Source organism: Heliangelus exortis, chromosome 10, assembly GCF_036169615.1.
Source record: "Heliangelus exortis chromosome 10, bHelExo1.hap1, whole genome shotgun sequence".
Taxonomy (NCBI): domain Eukaryota; kingdom Metazoa; phylum Chordata; class Aves; order Apodiformes; family Trochilidae; genus Heliangelus; species Heliangelus exortis.
Window position 1 is genome coordinate 13,576,171 of NC_092431.1, and position 8,988 is coordinate 13,585,158.

Below are 8,988 nucleotides of genomic sequence, written 5' to 3' on the forward strand. Positions count from 1 at the left end.
CATCCTGAACTTCTGAAGTGCCTCAGACAGTGGGCCATGAGCTGAAAATAAATATATATTGAATTGGGGGAATAAAATCAGGCCCTCTTGCTGTGTGGGTGAGTCAGAGTCCAAATAGCTGCTTATGCTAACTTTTGAAGACATCACTTGATCAGCTGTGTGGAGAGAAACCCAGGTATATTTAATAAACTCCACCATTTATTTTCTTAATAAAACTCACACAGCATGTCCAAGGTGCATAAGTGCAGAATTTTTGTGTGCAATGTCAGTCCTGGGCTGGTCTGGGACTTTAGGTCACTTGGGTGCTTTCCTGCTTCTGTACTGGGCTGAGGGCTGGAGCAGTGTCCACGATATTTTGAATCCTGAAGCCTTGAATAATCCAGGGCAGCTCTCAGAATCCACGAAGGCTGTGTCACTGTGTTTAATGTGCCTCTCCTTCCTCAGGCAGGCTTCCAAAAACTGGAGCTTGAAAAGGAGCCCTCTTTATGGATGTTCTTACTATTATTACCCAAGTTTTCCTTAGTTGACAGTAGAACTTGTAAAGATTATTTATGCTTTAACAGTCTGTGTGCAGACTGAAATAGTTTCAACATCTGGCTTGTTTTCTGGTTTTTTTTTTTTGGTTTTTTTTTTCCCCCCTTTGTTTCTGGACTAAGGAGATGTTTTTTGATCACTGCCACTCTTTGTGTTTACAGTACACTGTGATGCTCTGCTAAAAGGGTAAAGGAGCATGAAAAAGGCTGTAACTGTGCAGTGTTACAGCAGTGTAAAGTGAGTTTCTGTGTAAATGATTGTTGTTGCCATAATGTATTTAAGCCCATTTTTAAGACAGGTTCTCTAAATTTCCTGGGCCTCCAAGGACTTATGTGGCTTGAATACAAGACAGGACTAAAAGTTTTGATGTTTCTTTTTTGTATAAATACACACACCTTTTCCTCTATATCTGTGGGCGTATAGATATAAATGCCCAAACACTGTGTGAATGCCCTGAGTGCCCACTGTCCATTAGCACAGCACAGATGTGAGAAACATGAGTTAACTATAACAAGAGATGTTACAGATCCTAAGAAAAAGTAGTGAATAAGCATCTTAGAGGCCTCTTGTACTACATGAGAATTAAATTGGAGTTTGCTACAGTGTTTAATAATCTTTCACTGTAAGGTACCTGCACACTAAGACTGACAGACATAGCTACAGTCCTTGTTGACTCCAAATGCCTTTTTCTACACCTGTGTCTTCTCCTTGGGAATATCTGAAATCCTTTCCTCTCTGTCTTCGGAGTTGCTCTTTGGAGTCTGCTTCCTAACTCTGCTGGTCTAGGATGTGTTACTGCACATCCCTGTGTTACCGGAGGTGTGCGAAGGATGCCATCTGGTGGCATTTCCTCAGTGACACCAAGCTCTGCCTTGGCTCAGCGGTCTCAACATTTCCTTTAACGCAGTTGCCCTAAATTCTGTTGTATTTATGCCTGTTATTTCTCCCACTTTTCCAGGAAACCATGAAAAGGTGGGAATAACTCTGCATACCCCAAACACCAGGTCTTTGATTAGAGTCATGGTGTACTTACCCGCAAAGCTGGTGCTTGTTCTAGGTGTCAGCAGCCTCTGTTGTGTGTGGGTTCCCCAGGCCATCTCTTCCCTGCTGCAAAACTCCCCTGGATTTGTTTAGGGGTCGTTTAGATGTGGTGTTGGGGGATATGGTTTAGGGAAAACTTTGTAGAGTAGGGATGATGGTTGGACTCGATGATCCCCAGGGTCTTTTCCAGCCTGAAAGTTTCTATGATTCTAAAAAAACCAATCACGAGTATTTCTGTCCTTTAGTTGCTTCAAAATCAAGTATGGGTCTAACCTCTGAGCTTTTATTTGTATCTTTTAATTCAGCAGAGGTAGCAAGCCTGGGATGCTCCTGAAGGCAGTAGACACTTGGGTTTGCTGTGAGGAGTTTCTTCAGTACCTTGGTACTCTTTGCTCCTCATCTGGGACTTGCAGAGAAAAAGATGTTTTCAGAATAGGAACTGAGGTATTCTGAACTTGTTTTGTACCAGCATGGGGTTCCTTGAGCTGTAGTGAGAACAGCAAGCACTTGGTGCCCAACTCAAAGTCCCAGCATTTTACCCAAACTCTGCCTTGTGCAGCTTGCCCTGAATGGAAATGAGGAAAGAAGCCTGGGAAGCTCTTTACCTGGTGGGTTTATTTTTAGCCTCAAGATACCCTAAGGAATATATTTTGGTAATGTGTGCAGTTTGAGGCCTGATTTGAGGCCAATGGAAACAGGTCACAGATGTGTTATGGTTGGAACCTCTGGGTTTTCTAGCCTTTCTGACACGTTTGCTTATGGAAATATTTGTGCTGAGGTGAAATACCTCAAGCTCTATTGTGCAAGCTCTATTGGACTTGTTTCCCAGCTGTGGCACAGGTTTTGGAGATCACAAAAATCACATGGAATTCACAGAGTGTTAGGGGTCGGAAGGGACCTTGAGAGATCATAGAGTCCAACCCCCTGCCAGGGCAGGATCACCTACATCAGGTCACACAGGAACACATCCAGGTGGAGTTTGAATGCCTCCAGGGAAGGAGACTCCACAACCTCCCTGGGCAGCCTGTGCCAGTGCTCCCTCACCTTCACAGTGAAAAAGCTTTTTCTTTCGTTTACACAGAACCTCCTATGCTCCAGCTTGCATCCACTACCCCTTGTCCTGCCCTTGGTCATCATGATGATGATCTATGAGGGATTCTCAGGTTCATTTGGTTTTGGAAAGGTTTGTAAAACTAGCCTTAAAAGTCAGTGGACTTACAGTAGAGACAGAGGCTTTCCTGGCTCTTTGTTTATTTGTTGTTTTTATGCAGAATGGAAGGACTTTGTAGCTATTTCTCCTCTACCCTCCTCCTCCTCTATTTATTATTCTATTTAATGATGGCTCCTCAATTAGTGTTCCAGACTCCTTTGTGAGCAGGGTTCATTGTGATCAATTGTTATCAAGGCCAGCATTTAGTACACCCAATCAATGATGTTCTACATAATGGCTGTGGTATCGACTGATTTCTAATTTTACAGTATGTTGAGCCCTATTGAACTCTCTTAAAATGATAATTGCTTTACTAATCAGTAGGCAGGATTTGTGTGCAGTTGTGCATTGCTGACATCAGTTGATATCCCTTGGTGTTTGTATTTGACTGTACAGAAGATGCATGTGGTGAAACATTTAATATCTGCAGGGCGGGTATTGAATAGAATAAAACTGGGGAAAATAGCATATCCATGCATATCAAACTTTTAAGGAACAGGTTATTAGATAATCTAGAAAGGTATACTTGTTTTTATATGGGATAGATATTAATTGCTATCTTTTAAGTTTATACAGACATCTCTTAAACAGCTTATCTTACACCATAAATGCCCATTTGTTTATGCATTAAATACTGTGTTTCTGAATCGTGTAAGTCTTTGGTGTGTTTTTAAAAAATACTCATGTATGGCTGTGGACAGTCTCTTCATATAATGTATAACTTTACATAAGATATATAAGTATGTATACATGTTCAATAAAGTAAACTGGATTTTATTACTTCAAATAACTGCTCCATTTGTCTTGTGCTTTAATAATATCATTTCGTTAAATACACCTAGAAAGATTATAAGGACAGATAGCATATAAATAGCACATTGATGTTAGATTTGAGCTGAACCTGGTTTCTATCCAGAGGCTGCCTTACACATTTGGGCCTTTAGGTTATTCTTTGCATGTTGCACTGCTCGTGTGTGACAGGGGAATCTGCATCAAGCTCACCAGTTCCTGCAGTCAGCTTCAGGACTAGAACAGGGATGGGTGGCTCTTGCTCTGGGACCAGGAGGTGGCAGCGCTCTACACATATCTAACACTGCCATGAGGGCCAGAACCTTATTAATGCTCTTTTGGGAAGCACAAGTCTTAATATCACTTAAGGAAAAAAGAAAAAAGGAAGTAAGAAAGAGAAGAACAAAAATAAGAAAGAAGAGGAAAAGGAAGAAGAAGAAGGAGAAGAAAAGGAAGAGGAGGAAGAGAAGGAGAAGAAAAGTTGTTTATTGGAGTAAATTTACTGGAGATCAGCGTGCTTTGCTCTTCCTTAAAAACCTGTCATGAACAGAAAGCACAGTATCATTTTATAGTGGTAATTTTGTTGCACTGGAAGCTTAAGTCATTAAAGAGATATGGAAGTTCAGGAGCAATATATATATATTTTTTTTTCTTCACTGTTTCTACTATCCAGGTGCAGTAGAAAGTCAAGCTGCCAGGCCCCAGGTCATGCTGGACAGTAACAGGAGGTGCCATCCTTGTGGCTTGCTCCTTGTGATGATGCAGCAGGTCCTCGCACATCTGCTGGGCTGTCTGTAGCATTTTTTCTCTGATGCTGGTGTCTACGTTTCCTTCTGTGCTTCATGCATAGAACCACTCAGATTCTCACAAAACCCCTTCCACATTAGCACAATGGTAAAGGTTTCAATGTGGTTTGGTCAGTTGGGTGAAGATGCTTTTAAGGTCATGAAGGTAAGATCACTACCTTCTGATGCTCCTCAACTTCTACAGAACCAAGTTTAAGTATGCACTTGAATATTTTGTTGCATAAAGGCCAGAACATTTAACAGCTTGCAGGAACAAGCACTGAGATATCTCACTGAAAAACCATAGAATCACAGAATGATTTGGGTTGGAAGGGACCTTAAAGGTCATTTAGTTCCAACCCCCCTGCATGGGCAGGGACACCTCCCACCAGCCCAGGTTGCTCAAGGCCCCATCCCACATGGCCTGAGACACTGCCAGGGATGGGGCAGCCACAGCTTCTCTGGGCAACCTGAGCCAGGGTCTCACCACCCTCCCAGGAAAGAATTTCTTTCTCATGTCCAACCTAAATCTCCCCTCCTCAAGTTTGAAACCATTTCCCCTTGTCCTCTCACTACACACCTGTGTATAAAAGCTCTGCCCCAGCTTTCTTGTAGCCCCTTCAGATATTGGAAGGTTGCTCTGAGGTCATCTGGGAGCCTCCTCTTCTCAGGCTGAACAACCCCAGCTCCCTCAGCCTGGCTTCACAGGGGAGGTGCTCCAGCCCTCTGAGCATTTTTGTGGCTCTCCTCTGGACATGTTCCAGGAGCTCTGTGTCCTTCTGTTGGGACTCCAGAATGTGCAAGCACACTTCTTGCTAGAAAGGTCTCCAAGTCCTGTTTCCAAGACTAACAGGGAATCTCAGCTATTGTTCTCCAAGTGGTAAAATCCTGTTGTAGATGGGAGGCCAAATGACCAAAAAGCCTGTGCTCAGCTTACCTAAATGAAAAGTGCTGGATGCTGAACACCTGGAAACCTTTGTTTCTGGGATTTTTTCATATGACCACTGAATTAGTGAAAATCCCTCTCCTCCATCTTCCCTCTCCATTACAGGCTCAGTTTCTCATGGACAGACCTCAGCACAGGCACATCTGAGACACTCAAAGTCGTGTGGGAGTGGGACATATGTGCAGTTGTCTCCACTGCAATGCATTTTCTGTTAGCTGTTCTAGCTAGAATCCTCTCTATTTCTGCTTGCTTCTCTTAATGTCCTCCTTAGGTGTTGACATCTTCCCACTTTTTGTAAGGAAAAGTAAGTTTGGGGCTTTTAATGGGGTTTTAATCGTATCTGCAGTGCTGAACTCCTAGAAAATCAAGTCTCTAAATTGTGGCAGTTAATTTTTTGAGGTGGAGCATGCCTGGGTGCTGTGTTTGTGAGGTGTACAGATGCTTATGAGCCCTCATCCTTTCTGGAGATGATACACAAGGCTGCAGCTCTGACAACGCAGTGCTAGGACAAAAGGGTACACAGAAGCCAGGCTATTTGTATTTATTTTCAGTGTAGGAAGAACTGGAGCTCCCTGACAGCACTAAGTAGATTTCCACTGAGGTTCCTGGGTATAATATGAAGCTGAAAACATTTGACTTCTGCTATAAAGAGTATCAGTTTTTACAGTGAGTTACAACAAATACAGTGGTAGAGAGAAACCATGACCTCCCTGCATCCAGAAGACAGACAAGAGAGTGCAGAATTTCCCCCAAGTGGTTTGCTGGCTCCCTGCCATTTCTCAATGGCAGAAGATAAAAGGGAGCTCTAGGATAACTACCTTGCCCCTATTAATTTCCAATGAAATACAGGCATTTAAATGAGATAAAACAGTTTCATATTCTGAAGCTGCTTGGCTTCAGTGACAGGGGACAAATGAAAAGCTACTTTTGGTTATAGCTGACCTACCAGGAGCCAATAACCTGTGCAATAACCTAGCAAGGAGAGCGTGACTGCCACGTGAGGTGACACACTCCGGGTTCTCTGCCTGAAGTCAGTAGAAAAAGGTTTCCATCATCCTGGAAACCAAGGCTGCAGCCATGCTCAACATTGCCAAAACTTGTTAGGCTCTGATAATTAAGCAGGATAAAATAAGTGTAGCAAAGGAATGTAAAAATAAATCATTTAGCAAAGCAGTGTGGTAAGACTGATGAGAATTTTCAAAGTGCTTTTTCTCAGCCTTTGACTCAATCCAACCCCCTGCTGAAGTCATGCATTACATTACATTACATTACACAGGCATGCATATTTATTGCAAGCCAATAAATGTAAATACAGTCTTACTTCAGACATAAAAATTCATTAATACTAGTGCTTATAGAATAAAAATTAAGAATCTTGATAACTTATAAATTAAAAGAAAACAAAACTCTGGATTCATTTGGAGCATCTCATTTAGATAAACTTGGAACACAGAACTTCAATTGAAGCTTTTTTTGTACCTTTTTTGTACTTTGACAATTACTGTGTTTTGTGAAATAAATTTAAAAATAAGAATGTATGAAAATATTTTCTTCCATGTTCGTGAACTCTGATCTATTCTCACATGTTGTTTCTTTCCCGTGGTTTGTGCTTTTTACTGTACAACATTCCACTAGAAATCATGATTACATATAGCCTTTGTACATGAAATAGGCCTTTAAAAAATGAAAGCATGGAAAATTGTTGAAACTAGCACTCTTGCCATGGCTGCAGGGAATTATATTGTCTTACCCATGCTGCAAGTTTGGTCCTAGTGTTTGAATAAAAAATGTCCTTTCTTAAGAAAACAGGCTCACTGGTAACAATGAGACACAGAGAAGTTATTTGTTCTCACAGGCTACAGAGCAGAGAAATAAGATGTATTGATTGAATTGTCTTGAAACTATTTTATCATTAGATCAGTGCTTTATTGACAGCAATCTCTTTCTAAAAGACAAAGGCCACTTGGCAAAGAGAGCAAGCTGTTAGTTTTGTTTGAATTTTAAATAAGTCAAGAGTTTTTGCAGTTAACTGTTAATGGGAGTGCAAGGTATGTGCAAAGGATAAACTTCAGCACATTTCTGATAGGAAGGCTGTCAGGTTAGCAGGCATGTTTCCTTCCTGCAGCCCTAGGCAGAGAAGGTGGCTCTTCAAGCAACTCAAGAACAGAATTGATTATTTTCCAATTTAACATTAATGGCATACTGAATTTTTCATACAACTATGGAAGGGAAACTTGAACACATTAAAGAGTTTCTTTTTATGTGTGATTCTTGTCTCTGTCCAGCTTACGCAGACTGTGTTAAAAACTGCCTCCTGTCAAAATACCTTTTTTGTCAGTATTTTTTCCCCCCAGGGGTCTGTAAGGACAACAGGGATCAAATCAGCCACCTTCGTCAGCTCTGAGACACAAAGTTGGTAAAGACTGCTAATTTTCTACTATTTCTTTGTGGAAACTGCAGCAACAGGTACAATACCCAGCCTGTTGTGGCAGCAAGATGATGCCTTAATTCCATGGAATTAATGTTAAGATTAGACGTCTTCAGAATTTTCTTCTGATGCCTCAGGGACACTGGATGCAAGCTGCAATATGCCACCAAGTATGACACATGCTGTTCTGAGCCAAGATTTTTTTGCATTTTACTAAAGCAGAGGTTTAAAAGCATGTGGACAAAGCCAAAGAGATTATTTGCTTTCAGTTTTCAAGGTTTTGTCAACAAACACAAAAAGCTTTGCCTTGCACAGGGCTGTCTGTATTGCAAGTCTTGCTTCCAATGGCAATTTTAGATATTACTACCTAAATGAAGTTATTGCAATGTAATGGAGAGGAAATCTGTACAACATGTTATTGAGAACACTGCATTGTTTTCCTTGAGGACTGGGTGGTGTTCATTGTTGCTACCTGGGTTACATCTGTTCTTTGGAGGGGGACTTCTGCTTCTTAATGCCAGGTAAAAACAAACAAGTCTTTGGACCCCAAATGAAAATTCATTACAAATACTAAATGCTGTGTATCAATTCATTGCAAATACTAAATGCTGTGTATCACCTTCTGCTTGTGATGCAATGGAAAAAACACAGATTTTAAAGGTGCTACCCACAGGTGTATGTATTGTGAATACCACCAAGTCTGGAAAGTAATTTCTTCTGACTTGTTTCTGTTCCAGACTTTGTGCTCTCTTAATTGACTTGCATCCTCACACACTTTTAAGGTTTAAAAAACACTTGTAACACAGCTCTTGGGAGTAGAGACTCTTGCATTAATTGTATATGGCACCAACAGACCACTGCCTTCTGTCCTAACTGGGCCTTTTGGACATGATCACAACTAAATATTTACAGGGATGAAAAAAAAGTGAAGTGCTGGTTGTCAGTCTCAGATCTAGCTAGATGATTGATTCTGTAGTTGTTGTGCCCAGAGGCTTCATCAGGGATCATCCTGTCTGTGTCTCAGAGAACCTACCCAGCTAGATGATGCAAAGAGTGGGAGGAGAGGTGAGACATTGGGAAGACTTGTCCAAGATGACACAGTGCCAGAGCCAAAAATAGGAGTCACCATCCAACGCCCTTCTCCACATGGCTCTCCTGAGAAATAGTTATTAAGATCTTGGAGTGTAATTCAGGTTTTTCCTTGGATACTAAGCACTTGGCTTTTAGCTATCTTTTCGACCTTCCAAATACAAGG